Below are 17,828 nucleotides of genomic sequence, written 5' to 3'. Positions count from 1 at the left end.
TTCCACACATTTAAAGGGGCCCATCACAGAGGGCATGCATGGAAGGCACAAGGTCAGTGGGAGGACAATTCATGTTGCCCCCAAGCCATTCCTCCTCCCCAGCCAGTCATTCCCCACATTGAGCCCCATATCTGTGTAGATGTGGTACAGGAAATGGGGGAAATGCTGCCTTTGTGCGGAGGGGTAGCTTAGTGATTTGAGCATTAGCCTGCTAAACCTTGGGTGTGTGAGCTCAATCCTTGAGTTGGGGGAGGGAAACCAAACTAAAGTGTCAGGGACAGTACTTGGTCCTACTAGAGAAGGCAGGGGACTAGACTCCATGACCTTTCAAGGTCCCTTCCAGCTCTATGAGACAGATATCTCTTTCCCTGTAAAGTGGTGAGAAGCATGTTCTGTGCATGGATCAGTTCCTAAATGAGATGTGTAAGTACTTAGAAAATTTGTTTTAATCATTTAACAGTAATACTATATCTAATAAATAAAGCAGACAGACAGAAAAAAGTTAGAGAAGGACTATAAAATGTCTTAGTTTTCTATGTCTCAAAATTTTAGGAAAATAGTTTTTTTTTCAGTATTTCATAATGTGGAAATCATGCCAACACAGGTTAGGAACATCAGTCATGATTGTTACTTGCACATACTTTTACAGTTCTTTATGACTTAACAGACCCATAAGTTGGAATGTTTGTTGGCAGAGTTCAGCAATAAGGAAGCTAAAGCTCATCAGTTCCAATCTAGAGATCAAGGCAGTTCGGTGGCAACATGAAAAGACTATATTAAGGAATTGACAGGATACACATTTTTACAAAAACCTAGCTAAAAAAACCCCAAACCCAAAATATCTGGGAAGAACATATTTTGAGTTTACAGCAAAAGGTTTTTTAAATAGTCCTTAGAATTAGGTATAATATTTGTATCTGTTTAGTAATTAACAATATTATTGATAATTAAAATGTTATTGACTTCTTTTCAAGTATTGCAGAGACATTTTGGTTCTATTTTTGTTTAAGACTTAAATTATTAGTTCTATTAAGTTGTGTAAAATTATATTGAATATTTCTTTTCCATTTCTATAAATCACTGGCACTTTTAAAATGACAGAAGTCAGTGCTAATACAGGAGACAGCAAAACATTGGAACAAACGTTAGGAACTTTTAAAATGAGATTTGCAAATATAGAACACTGAGCAATTGCTGATTAGCTCATCCTGATTTCTGGGAACTGCTCGTAAAAATATCGCTTGTTAAAAATACAAATTTCATCTTCTTTTAGACTAATATGTCTCCTTGTCATTCTTTAGGCTTCCTTTTGTCTTGTCTTTGCTGATGCTTTTCCCATTTTCATCAGAGTTACTGATACAGTAAGTTTCAGAAAACTCCAGACCTCATCAGATTATACATTTTCACCTTCACTATCCAAGTGCCCACCATCTCTTCTTGCAGCCATGTTATTAACCAAACTTCCAAAATGTTTCTTTGGACTGGTCTATTGCTATCCTTTGATATTTTACTTTCTTGTGTAATACAGGTATTATAGAGCAATTAAGAATTATATCAGCTTTTTTCGCCTGCAGCACTCTGGAAAATCTCTTGTTCTTTTAGCGGACTAATAAAAACAAACCCATAAGAAGAACATTATCAACTTTCTTAAAGATCAGGTGCTTTTAGAAAAGGCCCTTTTCTATGGAAATTGGGGGGAAAAATGTCAGTAATTCACTTTTCATGATTTATTGGCCTGATCCAAAGCACAATGAAATCAATGGGAATTTCTCCATTGACGTCAAAGGGTGTTAGATCAGGTTTTATTAACATCTTACAAAATGAGCCTGATCTTGCAATCTTTACTGATATGACTACTTTCACTGAACTCAATGGGACAACTGCCATTGTTCCAAAGAGACATTCATCTCCTTTATATTCGCGTAGGAGATAAATCAGACCCACCTTTCAGCATGACTCAGACACAATGACTCTGCATCTCAATGCCACATGTTACAACCTTGATAAGCTCTCCCTTGTGGACACGCATTAAGCTGTTATACGGGACTCAAACCTTGGATCCCATATACTCTTGCCTTGCTGGGGATGGGCAGAGGTTAAGCACTGGCTCTTTGGCTCTGGGCCTCCAGGCAAATGAATGAGGGTCCACATCCTCATTCTACCAACCTTCTTGACAGTGAAGACCTAATGATCCAATTGCCAGGCCCGGAAACTAGTATCAGTTCTCTCAAGCCTCCCTGCTGCATGCTCTCAGAGTTCCACTAATGTTTTGGACCCTCTGGTTTACTGTTTCCCTCCTTGGAAACCATGCCACAGTGTAAGCAAGTAACATAGACTCTGCAAAAGAACTTCTAAACACATACATACTTTACTCATAAAGGGAACAAGAGATACATAGATCTATAGAAAAGTAACAAAAACTGCATGCAACCCCTTCTGTCTTCAGCATCCTCACCCATCCCATAGAGCCCTTTCAGTTTTTGTCAGTCCCTTCAGGGGTCTCAAGTCCTTCTGTACCTCTCTCCTCTTGCTTAGCCTTCAGGTTCTGGACAGGGTCTCCCTCTCTCTGGTAAAACAAGCTCCTCTAAGCTTGAGTGTTCAGGGTTTTTTTTAACAGCAGCTTTTAACACCTCTCTTTTTGTTCCTTCTTTACTGATGGGGATTTTCCATTGCTCCAACTGCAACTTCGGAAGGCAACTTGGGTGAACTAGCTTCCCTGAGGGTGGTCACTCTCTTTAGCATAGTTCTACCAGGCCAGAGTAATTCCAAGTTTACAAATTTTTGATTGTCCTGTAGTGGCTTGTGGCTTCCACACCTGTTGTGTGATACATGACCAGTCTTTGCTAGCAAATGGCTGAATCAATACACATTGAGGGTTAGAGTTCATGAAATCAGAATTCATAAGACTGAGTCCTTAAACAGACACACCAAATTTTAGCACCTAAGCCCAGGGTAACTCAAAAGAAAAGCCCTACATCGCTATACAAAATCTTAGGTGGTGACATGTAGGGTACATGTAGGTACGTGCATGCTGCACTGAAAAGCATGCTGTGTTCACACTGGGATATGAAGACACATATAGCAGTGAAAGCCTCTGGTTGCGGGGAGGCAGCAGGGAAAGGTTCTAGCAGGAGGGGAGTTTACCTTTCCCTGCTACCTAGCCCCTGCCAGAACTTTTTCCCACTGCTGGAGTTTTTCCCTGCAGCAGGGGAAAGCTCTAGTACCAGGGAGGCAGCAGGACACTACACTGCTAAAAGTGGCAGTATAAATGGAGGAGATGCTGCTTGGGTACGTAAAGAGCTGTGTAAGGTATATACCCTAAAGTATGGTGTCTTTACTCACCTGAGCAGTGTCTCGCTGTCTACACTGGCATTTATATCTGTGCTAAGAGAAGTGCAGTGTACATACTTTACACACTGCCGTAAGTGTAGACATAGCCTTAGAGTCAGCCACCCTCTTACTCATCCCTATCTCATCATTGACTTCCATAAGAAAACTGTTGGACTAAGGGACATTGGGTGTGCCTCTTGTAATGGTATACATAGTATTCTGCAGCAATCTTGCTTTTCACATTTCAGAGCTGAAAAAAGGTCTGTCAAAGAGGGGCTGTTATGAAAGGGAATTTGAAGACATCCATAAACATCTAGACACAAAATTGCGTTTTCAATATGAGAACCTCAGTAGTTAAGGCTACATTTGGGATATGACTATGACCCTCTTATTTTCTGCTTAGTCTGTCGAAGTTTGAATTCATGTTTTGTTTTTGAACAATTCAAACAAAAGGATACTTTCATAAACAACTATTTCATTAACTATAGAATATCTAATTCTTTGGATTCCGAAGGCTGAGTTGAATGTGCTGTAGTCTACTGAGAATTTGCCTGAAAACATAAAACAATCTACTAGGTAAGTTACAAAGCTGTTGACACAGGAAATGAAAATGGAAATTCTGTAGTAGTCTCCTACATCTGTAGTTTTATACTATACTTTGCCTGATGTTTGTTGATTGGTGCAGTGTATCTTGATGTTAGTATCCCATTTCAGAAATGTTCTGACATTATCTATTTGGCAGTTTGAAAAATAGTATAAAACTCCTAATGCATTTGAGCACATGTTTCAACACAGCAATCACAATATCCATTTCCACTGATGCAAGAGGCAGGTTAGTACCAACTTTGAGCAGCTTCATTTCTAAGACTAGAGTATGTGATTCTAATATATAAAGAGAGAGCCTTTTTAGCCACAATATATCTATATATAGCTAAAAGAATGAACAGGCTTTATTTTTCAGCACTCCATGATGAGAGGTGTAGGATCATTTGGAAGGAAGAAGCAAATCTGTCCAAACACAGTAATTAATGGAGGGAGATTTTTGAATGAAATAAAACAAATCATTTCTTTGATTCCAATATGATTTACATGAAAGGTTATTCATTTAGAAAAAGAATACTGAATTGCAATTTTTAAGATTACAAAGATGGGCATGTCTCCAAACTGACTAGCAATGAATAATGGCAGTAACACCAGTTGTGAAGGATATACACTACTGTAACTATGTGTAATATGTGAGCAGCAAAAAAAAAAACGTGAAGTGATTTTTCTAAGATGTACAAAATGCATGAGTGCTATTGGAAGTTAGAAATAGCTACAAAAGCTCCATTTAATATAGGCCTCCAAGTCTAGTGAAGTCAATCGCCCTATTTCACCAAAATCCTGATAAATTATTGGGAGGGTGGCAGGGGTTTATGCAATTCAAACAAAGGATACTTTCACAGGATACTTGATACAGGATATGATAGATATAAAAGAGTTCCAATCACTAGTTTCATCTTTAGTGCGAATAAGCATTTTCCAGTAAAGTCTGGAATGGGGCAGCCAAGAGATAATTTCGTGAGACTGCAAACAAACCAAAGGCAAGGAATATCAAACCAATCAACTTTTCTATGTTTTGGTCTTCCAGAAAATGAAGTTAATTTCTACTACTATCCCTTTAATGTACATGTGTTGGTACTAGATTTCCCTAAATGCACTAGTGGCTGGCAAACAATTCACAATACCCTGATTACAGGAAATGATATTCCTGCCTTATGCAAGTCTCTTAGATAAACATAAATACTGAAAATAGTTCGCCTACTAAAATTCATTTTCTCGATTTACCAGTAATTCTACACTTCAAACCACCCAATTTCCTTCCTCTCCCGTCCCAGGGTCATTTGTGTTCCTGCTGGATGCCTCCAGATTCCTTACTTCATTTTTTTGTTTAGAATAGAGATGGGCCCAAGCTTCCAAGTTCAAATGTAGAATCAAATCCAAACTTTCAGGAAGTTTAGGGATGTTTGCATCTAGGGTTTTGGCTTTAGTCCATTATGGTGACAGTGGCAAGTTAAGAATCTCAAATCCAGATCTAAACTTCCTTAAACTTCAGAAATATTCAACTTCAGTGTTTTGGTTACTGAACTCCACAGCTCACCAGCATCTGTAATACTTCCCACTCCTGTTGTGTTTCCTCCACTTTTACAACAACAGTCCCATCCTCTTACTGATTATACTGCATGGGAAGAGATGTATAATCCAGTGCTTACCATAATCAGTTTCACACTTTCGAGTTATACAAGACTTGAAAACTTTGCCTGACGCTTACTAGCTTGAGGACTGAAAGCTACCTGCACTGCCATGAAGAAACTGATGTTTCCTATTCAACACAGGCAAGTGGACTTCCTGAACCCTGGATATATATGTTGTGGACCTGATTTTCTACTCTCTTACGAGTTGTGTAGTGATGCACATCTATGCCACGATAATTTGGTTGTGTTGAACATTCACTCTGCACAGGCAATAAAGACTACACAAGGTTCAATGCGGGGAGAATCTGGCCCCATTACTACAGTAGCAAGTTTCTTAAATGATCTGTCACTGTTGAAAATCCACTGTTAATGATTGATCAAGGGTATAATATGGATGTTCATAACAGTCCTCCAGATAGTGATTACAGTTAGTGGCCATTCTTAAATGCATAGGCCTTCAGATGTCTCAGGAGAATGTATCATCTCATCCAAATCCAACAATGAGCACTGTGGTGACCATCCCCCATCTTCTCTCCCTCCCGTCTCACCCAGTGCTCACTTTTCACTTTCCCAGCCAGCAGACACAAATCATCTCTCACATCATCAAAATTTAACTCTTTATGAATTTCCCAGACACACACAAACATATGCCATACTTCTTAGTGACACAGGTGCGCGCTGCTCAGCACTTCACACCAATTAAAATGTACAGGCAAACTCCCAATAATGTGCTGCAAAAAAGAGTCTAGGTGAAGAGATTATTTATATTATTAAAAAACTGTTTAGAAATCAAGTTCAAAGTACTTTTACACTTACACAAACACACATCCACCTCCTACAGGACCAATTAACTCACATGATGTGCACAAACAAAATAGCTAAATATGTATTGACATGAACTTCCCAGATTTACATTTGCAGAATGTATCCCTGCTGTTCAGAAAATAAAAGTGTCTTGGCAAATGAAATCACAGAGTTTCTTGTTTCCTGTATCTATTTTTTTCTGATTATTATAAATGTGAAAAGCAATGCTTATTTACTTGTTCAAAGGAACTCACATGGGGCTACTTTGTGGCTTTTATCCACAATAGAGTAGGAGGCAGTGGGGGCTACATCAAACCCAGTTGTTCCAGGCAGGATTGTGACTCATGTTTCTCCAGCATGTAGGGGGAGAATGATGAATATCCACCCTTTTCTATAAGCCAGTGAAGGTTAGAGCATGCCATGTCCAGGCTTCCTCTATGCCTGGTTTTGGATGATTCGTGTTCCTGGAGTAGACTGGGTGAGCAGTTTAGTTGTTTCTATGCACTTTACAGCTCTCGCAGGGAGAGCAGGCCACTTGTGTCTGCCCTCTAAGGGGTGAGGAGCAATCTGATCCAGACATATCTACACCAAGTGCATTTCCATAGTACTGTTATTTATCATTGGTGCACAGAAGCCCAGCTAAGATCGGGTCCCAATTGTGCTAGGTGTTGTGTATACTCATAGGAGAGACAGGCCCTGTACTGAAGTTCAAGCACCAAGGACATATTACTTGTTTTGTTGCCAATATCTCTCAAACGTGATGCAAACTGGCCTGTTCCTCCCCACCCCAACCACTACCGTCCAAAAGAGTCTATGACCATTGACTATGTCCATTGAGTAACTTTCTCCATCTGTGTTAAAAAAGTGGTTTGTGCTTTTGAAGGACCTCACTAGACTTGACTCTGCTCCTGGATTCACAGTTGGAAAAAAAGTTATTACTTTCTTCCATCTTTCACCTTCAGCTCTCTTAAGCAATCCCTTAGATGCAGACTTCACCAGTCATCCATGCCTGGGTTACCTCAGGGCTAGATCCTGGAATGCACCTCTGAAGGCCATGTAGATGCTTCAACTAGTGCAGAGTTTGGCAGCCCATCTTTTCAGTAAGGCACCCTGGCAAAAACAAAATACCTGTACTCCAAACTCTAGGCTTGAAGAATTCCTTTGGGTGAAATTTGATGTCTACAAAGTCCTAAATGGTCTAGGTTCCAGTTTTCTTTAATATCACCTCTTCCCTAGTGCTGCCATTTTGTTTGCTTTTGGGGAATGCTCGAGGTGTCAAGTGGTGCTTATGGAAGGAATGCCCACGAGTCTGTCCCAGCAGTGGCTTTTGCAGGAGATAGATGGTTTTCAGTAGTTGGTTCTCACCTTTGGAATTTCCTCTAGCAAGAAATACCTGTGAATTCAAACCTGGTCACCTTCAATAGGCATCTCCTTGTCCAGGTTTTCCATTAAATGCAGCACGTGAGTCTCCTGGCATTAATTCTTGTGTTCTCACAAGTAAGTGGGTCTGATATGGTGGTAGGGGGGAGATTGCATTGATGAGGCTCCTGATTTGGGGGAATTTGTTGTTTTGTACATGATCAAGAGTATGTTACGTGAGGATTGCCATATAAATAATACTAACAAATAATCAGTGGGAACTAATAAGTATTGTCTTGATATGGATTAAAAAGCAAGAGGTATAGGATGAAATTCAAACCTGTGCAGAGGAACAACACAAAGCCTATACATTATTTAAGTTTCACTTTGGTCCTCAAAACCCATAGTGAATAGCTGCTCCACCAAGTTGGAAAAAAAAACAGTAGTAGTTTACTTCACAGGTCAGCATTGTTGTTTAATATACAGTAATTAATGATGGTTTGGAAAAAGGAAGAGACCAGAACTTTGATGAAGCTGGGAAATCATGAGAAACTCCAGATGATTTAAAAAAAAATTGAGAATCTGAGTCAGTTCAACATTAAACTGCATTTCCTTATTGTGTTGCATTGCTTCTTGGGAGCCTCATGCCCTAACTCTCTCCTATGTCCTGGCCTACATCTCCCATGATGCACCATGCACCTTAGGGAGAGTGGAGACAGTACTCCACAATGGGAGATGTAGTCCAGCCAGGCAGCACAGCCAATAGGAGAAAATGGGACATAAGAATAGCCACATCGGGTGAGACCAAAGGTCCGTCTAGCTCAGTATACTGTCTTCCAACAGTGGCCAACGCCAAGTGCCCCAGAGGGAATGAACAGAACAGGTAATCATCAAGTGATCCATCCCCTGTCGCCCATTCCCATCTTCTGGCAAACAGAGACTAGGGACACCATCCCCACTATCCCTGTGCAATGTAGCACAATAGGGAAATGTAATGTTGACCTGAATCAAAATAAAACATTTTAGGTCAGTTAAAAAAACTGAAATGTTCCAATTCATGGCAAACCAACCCGAAGTGAAATATTATTTCAATTTTTAATGGAAAATTTAGCTTTTTGGGAAATGTTAATTTTGATTTTGCAGAAACTGCATTTTTCATTGAAAAATCAATCTGACGGAAGATTCCTAACTAGATGTAATATTGGCAAAACCAGACTAAATTTGTCATACATACTGATGACCTCAATATGTGGGACCCTCTGAGGACAAACCTTTGGCAGTTATTGTAGCTAGCTCAATGAAGATGTCTGACAGGGCACAGAAGTTTAAAAAGTGAATAGGGAATAGAAAATATTTTAAATGTTGTATTGACATTAATGATACTGAACTCTGAAAGATTCCAAAAACCAGAAGAGAGAAGAGTTAGAGGAGACCTGAATGGTTCATAATTCTGAAGGGCAGAGTGAAAACTAATCATGGCTCTTTTTTGCACCCTGTTTGATATGAGAATGTCTCTCAGTTGGTTCTAAATTTTCTGTCCTTTAAATTAAGAGAAATACTTCTTTATGCTGTATAAAGATGGCCTGTGGAATTCACCACTACAAAAAGCTATCAAGGCAAATGCTGCTGCTTCTGGATTTTAAGAAGGGCTGGATAATTTTACAATCACTATTAAAATTTGTCACAATACAAGCTAAAATAATGATAAGGGAAATCAACTTTCATGTTTCGGGGGATAAACTGATTATCTGTGGAGGGTCAGAAAGGATTTTTCCCCTCCATGTACGACACTGGATAAGTGCATTTTGCTTTTCTGTGAAGTATCAGGTATTGGTCAATTCCATAGAAAGGATAACAAACTAGATGGATGAAACATTTGATCTTTGTATGGCAAATCTTTTCCTTTAATCTTGTGCTCCAATATTTTCATAATACATCCATTTCTTATTTAAAGAGAAAATGCATTAGACTGAAAAGTCTAAAGCAGTGATACTCAGACCTTAGTGGTTGAGGAGCCAAATTAGCAATAAACATGACCCAAAAGAACCACAGTAATGTGAATTCATTGTTTCATTTATTATAGTACTATTCATATTTAAACAGTATGACGGGGGAAATATTTTTTAATATAATTCTCACAGCAAAATGACTGACCAAGTTTTATTATTTTATCAACTACAATTGGCTAATAAGCATCCAGACTGGTCAACAATTAAATCACATGGTGTTTTAATATGTGCTAGAAAGAGCTGTAGGAGACCCATTAAAGAGCCACTTGGGATCCATTGGACTACTGCACCATGACTCCTATGTAATCCATTCTACTGGCAATAAGAGTGGCCTATGCACAGTACTTCTCAGGTTTGTGTAAATCCTCAAGTACCTGGTAAATTGCATAACTGGTATATGTCTATACCAAAAGAGGGAAAACATTAATTCCTGGATCCCACTAGTGATCAGGTTACCCCCATAAACATGAGCTTTGATACCAGATGTCACTCTTAAAATCTCCAGTAGCTAGGCTAGTAATCAGTTATGATTAATTCTTTCAAATGTAAACTCTGGGAATCAGGCCTTCTTCATTTAAGGACTTGATTATGGTTATCTGTCCTACATGGGGCTAGATCTTAAACCAACCCAGAACTGAAGAAGATGAAAAATGCAACAGCCTGCTGAGTAAGCAGCATATCTTAACCATATTAGCAATCTGGAGTCTGTTTGTGCTGGCTTTCTATTAGTTTCTGGGTAGAATTTAAGGTGTTGGTCTCGACCTAGAAAGCCCTGAACAACTTAAAATCTGTCTGCTTGACAGACCAGTTTTCTCCACATGCTGTCACAGTTGTGATCAGTGGAGGTACTTGTGAGGGAGCACTTGAGCCAGCAGGGTGTTTTCTGAGGGAAGACCTCAGCCTTGGAACATATGCTCCCTTAGTCTGTTGTAGCCCAGATTTGTTCAGAAAAGCCTATTTATGTTTGGGGAGGGAAACACTTTTGTTAGGGGACAATGTTTGTGTGGGGATGGAGAGCATCATTGGGGTTGGTTTTTAGAATCGTTGGTTATTTGAGGCTTGTGGGTCTGGAGAATCTGCTAGTTCTACTTTTAATTGAATTGGATTTTTATTTTAGGCAAAAGCCAAAGCAAAGCTAAGGCCAGGCATTTTTTGTATAATGTCACACATCTAAATAATTAATTATACCATTTGATCAGCCCATTATTATACTTCTGTATACGTATATACTTTTAGCACATTCCTTCTTGACTCCTTGACAAACTAACATATTATACACTTTTTAAAGGTCTTATCTGTTATACAAGCCCCTTCTACTGTGCATCTAACCATTCCTCTTGCCCTTATCTAGAACTTTCCTATTTCAGCTATGTCCATTTTGAGATGAGGCAACCATAACTAAATATAGCATGTCAGGTGAGACTATACCACCAGTTTATATAATGCCATTACATTTTTTACTATGCTATTTCCTGACTCTTTCTTAATACATTCCAGCATTTTATTTGCTTGTTGGATTGTTGCTGCTCATTGAGCAGACACCTTCATTAAATGTTCATGATTACACCTAGATGTTTTTCCTGAGAGGTTAATTCAGAACCCATCAGTGTGTTTCAGTAGTTTAACTTATTTCTTCCATAGTACATCGCCTTCCAGTTGTCAATGCTGAGTTTCATCTGCCATCATGGAACCCAGCCACTTAAATGTTTCCTCACAATCCTTCGTAATTACATTAATTTAAAAAAATTGGGTGTCATTGGCAAATGTCCAGATTACGATCTTTAAAATATTCATTCGTTAATACATTGAACAATATCAGATTTAGAAGACAAGTTTTAAAAGTGAAAGCAATTAAGGAGTTAGAGGTAAATGGTAATTGGGATAAAATAAAACATGATTTTATAAAAGGTAGATCAGGCCAGACCAACTTGATCTCTTTGTTTAAGAAGATAACTGATTTTTTAGACAAAGGAAATGCAATAGATCTAATCTACCTTGATTAAAGTAAGGCATTTGATACAGTCCCACATGGGAAATCATTTGTTAAACTGGAGAAGATGAGAAGTGAAAGGTGGATAAGGAATGGTTAAAGGGGTGATTACAATGGATCATATTGAAAGATGAACTATCAGGCTGGAGGGAAGTTACTAGTGTAGTTCTCTACAGATCAATCTTGGGACCAATCTTATTTAACATTTTTATTAATGGGATTGGCACAAAAAGTAGGAATGTACTAATAAAAAATTGTGGATGACACAAAGTTGGAAGGTATTGCCAATACAGTGGAGGACTGGAATATCTTACAAGATTTGGATAAACTTGAAAACTGGAATAATAGCAATGGAATGAAATTTAATAGTGCAAAGGTCAAGATCATGCACCTAGGGACTAACAATAAGAATTTTTGCTATAAGCTAAGGACATAACAGTTGGAAGTGACAAAGTAGGAGAAAGACTGGTGTACTGGTTGATCATATGAATATGAACCACCAGTGTGATGCGTTCATGAAAAAAGCTAATGCTAGGATGCATCAGGCAAGTTATTTCTAGTAGACAGAGGGAAGTGTTGGTACCATTACACAAATCACTGGTGAAACCTCATCTGGAATACCGTGTGCTATTCTGATATCTAACGTTTAAGAAAGATGAATTCAAACGGAAACAAATACAGAAAAGGGCTACTAGGATGAACCTTTATGGAAGCAGACTCTAAGAGCTTGGCTTGTTTAGCCTAAACAAAAGGAGGCTGAGGGGAGATATGATAGTTCTCTATAAATACATCAGAGGGATAAATACCAGGGAGGCAGAGGAGTTATTTAAGTTAAGTGCCAGCATGGACACAAGAACAAATGGATGTAAACTGGCCATCAATAAGTTTAGGCTTGAAATTAGACTAGCCATCAGAGGAATGAAATTCTGGAACAGCTTTTCAAGGAGAATAGTGGGGGCAAAATACTTAACTGGCTTCAAGCTGATCTTAATAAATTTATGGAGGGGATGATGAGACTGCCTATAATGGCATGCAACAAACATCTCCAATGGCTGGTGGTGGGACAATAGATGGGGAGAGCTCTGAGTTACTACAGAAAATTCTTTCAGGTGCCTGGCTGGTGGGTCTTGCCAAGATGATCAGGGTCTAACGGATTGCCATAGTTGAGGTCAGGAAGGAATTTCCCCCAAATCAGATTGGCAGAGACTCTGGGTTTTTTTTGGCCTTCCTCTGCAGGATGGAGCATGGGTCACTTGCAGTTTTAAACTACTGTAAATGGTGGATTCTCAGGGCTAGTCTACACTGGCAATGTTAAAGCGCTACTGCGGCTAGCGCTTTAACGTGGCTTGTGTAGTCGTGGCAGAGTGCTGAGAGCTCTAAAAAAACCACCTCCACGACGGGTGTAGCTCCCAGCCCTGGTGCATTGTCTACACTGGCACTTTACAGCGCTGAAACCTGCTGTGCTCAGGGTTTTTTTTTTTCACACCCCTGAGCGAGAAAGTTGCAGCACTATAAAGTGCCAGTGAAGACACGCCCTCAGTAACCTGAAGTCTCTAAATAATGATTTGAGGACTTCTGTAACACAGTCAGAGGTGATAGGTCTATTTCAGGAGTGACTGGGAGAGGTTTTGTGGCCTGGAATGTGCAGGAGGTCAGATTAGATGATCATGATGATTCCTTCTAGCCTTAAAGTCTATGAGTCTATAATAGAAAGCATTCCTGCACTCAGAGAAGTAGACTTTTCCTTGTTTACATCCTAAAAACAGTAAATATACAGGGGGTATCCCATCATCAAATTCTTTCAATCCTATTTTCTAATCATTTTTAGATCCAAAACCATGATACGACTTAAAAAAAGCAAGCCAAGTCTATATTACTATAGCTGGGGGTAAATCTTCTGTATCACAAAACCCTTACAAAGCCCAATTCTATTAGAAAGCAAGTTTGGCTAAATACAATTAAAGACACTGGCTCAGTAATGTCCTTCCACAAAAGTTTGAGATTCTTTATCAAAAATGTTTGCAAGCCTTTCATACATAATTTCGTTAATTTTCTCAAAGAACTCTAGTTGCTTAAAAATACAATTGTATACAATTGTATAGACTTAAAATGACACAGTCGGGGAGTTTAAAGAGTAAAAAACCCAACTCTATATTTAAAAAAACCCTCTACATTGTTTCTAATACCATCTAAGAACAGGAAAATAACAGGCCAAAGCTTTTAAGACTCCTTTTACCTTAGACAATATTGTGCACATAATTACCAAAACAATTTTGCAATGAGAGGGAATGAGACAGACCAAGCATTTCATGCTAATTATTCAATTAGGTCATGTGATGCTTTTCAACTTCTCTGTGCAAATATGGGGGAATCATCCTGCAATGAGCTCTGCATGAGTGTAAGGTCTGCCTGCACAGAACTTATTGCAAGACAGGGGCACCCATCTTCATGAAGTCTAGGTATCCTTTTCCTGTATTTGTACTAGTGAAATCTACTTTCTTAGATATATAGGAGATATCATGTATGCATTATGGTTAATATGTGTAATAATTGCTTGAAGATATTTTGAAAAGTATATTGCTTTTATGTAATGATGTTTGCTAGGTGGACTGTACTTTTAAAGAACATCCAGTATGTGCCATTCATTTGAACAAGCCCTGCATATACAATAATAAAAAATTAAAATATTTAAACTATAGTGTCCTTTTATATTTGGTCAAAACATTGATTTGCCCCAACCATGCATTTTGAATGAAGCACAATTAACACAGCAACAAAAAATATTAACTTGTTTGTCATTTGTTTTTAAATCACAATTTCATGTCAGGAAAAGACGTCAGAATGACAGGGATAGAAAATAAAGTTGTCTAGAGAACAACAGGTAGAGCAGGGATGACTCCCCCACATTGCATCCCCAAGGGATTTTAATTCTAACATGGAGGGACCAGCCTTAACAATAGTTCAATCTTCTGTCTAATCCTCCAAACACTTATGAATGGTCTTAACTTTAAGCATGAGAGTAATCCCATTAAAGAATGTGTACAGGATCAGGGCCTAACTCAGACTCTCCTGAGCCTCTCTGTGATACAAATAAGAGTGCCAGCTGCTGTCAAAACATGATGGCAAATTCTGTGATGTGGATACCTGCAATTCCTATTTGGACTCTTTTACTGACTTGACTAAGAACTGAACTGGGCCATTAGAGTGAGTTCAGATCACTTATTTCACAAGGCCACTGAATGTGTTTTGGACCACACAATGGTAATAAAGTTTCATTTACAAGTGACCTGGGCTATATTAAAATTATATTAAAACATATACTATTAAAAAAATCCAGTCTCATCAGGATGTGTAGACTATTATCATGCCTAAATATATTTGTCCAATAGTTTTATGCAATAAATTAATACAATTCTATGAATAGATTGTTCATTAATGGCTGCTGCAGAGGCAAGTAACAGTGATTAATTCTCAATACACAAAAATATTAGAACATATTAACCACATTTCTCTAATTGGTTATAACCTATTGCAAACAACAAAATGCCTTTTCCATTTTTCTTCTCTGTTGTATTTTGTGTTCAAAGGCAAATGTTTCATTAAAAAACTGTTCACATCCAGCTCTGTGGATGTGATTTATATATTGTGAAACTATTTACATTAATTGCCATTCATCCTTGAGATCACTTAAGCCTGTCATTTTAAACCAATTTTTTTGTGGGTGGCAGCTAACAGCAGGAAACAGTTTGGAGATCTGGACATTTTTACCACCTGATGACTATTTCAGTAGTGATTCTTTAGTCAAAATTAAGCTTCACTTTCCCTATCCAGAGGGGAATGAAAGCCAAACATACCTATGGCAAATATGCTACTTTCAGACCTGTTAAGCAGTTTTAAAATTTTAGGGCTAGAGAGCATACAGCAGAGCTAGGTATGGTGTTCAGAAAGATTGCTCCTCAAAAAGTTAGGAGTACTGGGAGTTCTGGAATGAAGTAGTCTAGTCAGCAGTTACCAAATTTTAAGTCAGCCCTCAAGGCCAATATTCTAGTGCTGTCAGTTGGAAACAGGGTGACCAGATAGCAAGTTTGAAAAGTCAGGACGGGGTAGGGGAGTAATAGGCACCTATATAAGAAAAAGCCCTGAATTTTGGGACTGTCCATATAAAATCAGGACATCTGGTCATTCTAGTTAGAAAGAACCCCTTTCTTGTCCTTAAGCAAACTCTTGAAAATTTTAGACTACAGAACCAGACCATTTTTGGAATTATTGTAATGCATTTTTATTTACAACGTATTTCTCTTACAGAGAAGAATTTTGTAGAAAACCACAAGGAGTCATTTAAAATCTCCCCCATTTAAGTGGATGCCTCCCTTGTTTGACAGCCTCCAGCTTTTCACCCTCTGAGAATCTCTCAGCTAAATGTAAAGAGCCTTAAAATTAGGCCCAATAAATTTGGGATTAAACTTCATATACTGAAATGTTGTTATCCTCCCAAAAATATTTTTGCATTTCATTAAAAATAAGAGCTTCCACCTTCTTGTAAGCTTTAGTAACTCTCCCCTCACTTGCCTTCTCTCTGTGGTTTATAAACTTAGCTAACTCTCACCCTACAGCCTGCCTTCCTATGCACTAACCCTAACCCTCGTCCTCACGCCATATTGCCTCTTTCATAAACACTAAACATCTCACTTTGCAAACTCCCTATTTATAAACTCACTGACCCGCCCTTCCTCCCTATCTTTCCCACTTTACAAAGTCAGAAAAGTGTAGAAGCTAGATCTGTCTGGATCCCACCAGTCTTTGACCATAAATCCCAAAAGCTATTAAAATAGAACATAGGTCTAGTTTCTTTTACTGTAGCAAAGAAAATCCAAACCTGGGTATATCTCAACGTATGAGGGGTGCATAAACCTGGATCCAGCTCATGGGTCCTGCTGGATACTACCAATTTTAGCAGCAATTATCCAAATTCTATTACCTAAAGAAAGAACAAGTGTAATTACTTTTAATCCACCCAAAAAGTCCATGCCCAAATACACATATGTCACAAAAAGTCCATGCCCAAATACACATAGGTCACAAGAACTCATATCCATACTCAAGAACAAGACATAATGTCACAAGAACTTATACCCAGCATCTGAATCCAGACAATTTTTAGCCTACATCTCCAACCTGTGTTTTTGTGGGTCTATTTATTATATAAGGATACACTGGAGTCTGAATGTTTGCAGTCAATTTGGGACAGCTGCACTTTTTTCTGAGAGGAAAGATTAGAGTGTGGGCTGGGAACTTGTGGCACCTGGGATTAATTCCCTGCTCCAGCACTCATGTACTGAATGACCCTGGGCAAGTCACTTAGGCTCTCTGTGCCATCTGTAAAATGGGAATAACAGCAGGGCCCTATGTTACAGGACTGTTATGAGGATAAATACATTAAATATTTGTGAGGTGCTCAGATGTGATGGGGGGGCAGATAGTACCACAGACCTATTTGTGATTTAACTGGTAGAATTTTGGGGTTTGGAATACAAATGCTGTCTGGATTCACCTCCTGTTGCACACCAATCTGGCCTTTTTGGGTGCCCTAGGAGCTACTACATTTTATGGTGTTTAGAACTTGGGAATAGTAGGGCTAAAAACTGGCAGGATCCAGACTCCACAGGTACATTTTCCCACTGTTAAGTAAGCCAGGATGAATCAGGGGCCAGATTTTTTGGTGCAGTAGAAGCTATGCTCATTCTCCAGTTTAGTGGTACAACGTGGGAGTTTGGTACCAGAGAGTGCCAAGATCCACCTGGATCTGGGTACCACAAGTATTTCCCCCCACCCCCAGGGTTCATGCACTAAGGTCCTTCAGCGGGAGTCTGGGTTTTATTTGGATGTACTAGGAGCAATGATGCTTGTTCTTTATGTTGACTGGACCTAAAAAAGGCAGCGGAATCTATGCGGTTCTCACCTTTTTCCTGCAAATTTCGCAGGAAACCTTCCACCTTAGCCTGGCCCTTCACTGACCCTCCCAGTGGCCTGTTTCCCGCCTCGTACAACTACTCTCCCCTCAGCTACGGGTTTCAGCACCGCCCTGCAGCGCGGCCGCTCCAG

Source organism: Chelonoidis abingdonii, chromosome 15 (genome assembly GCF_003597395.2).
Source record: "Chelonoidis abingdonii isolate Lonesome George chromosome 15, CheloAbing_2.0, whole genome shotgun sequence".
Taxonomy (NCBI): Eukaryota; Metazoa; Chordata; order Testudines; family Testudinidae; genus Chelonoidis; species Chelonoidis abingdonii.
The sequence above is the reverse complement of the archived record's forward strand: the minus strand, read 5'-3'. Positions refer to the sequence as shown.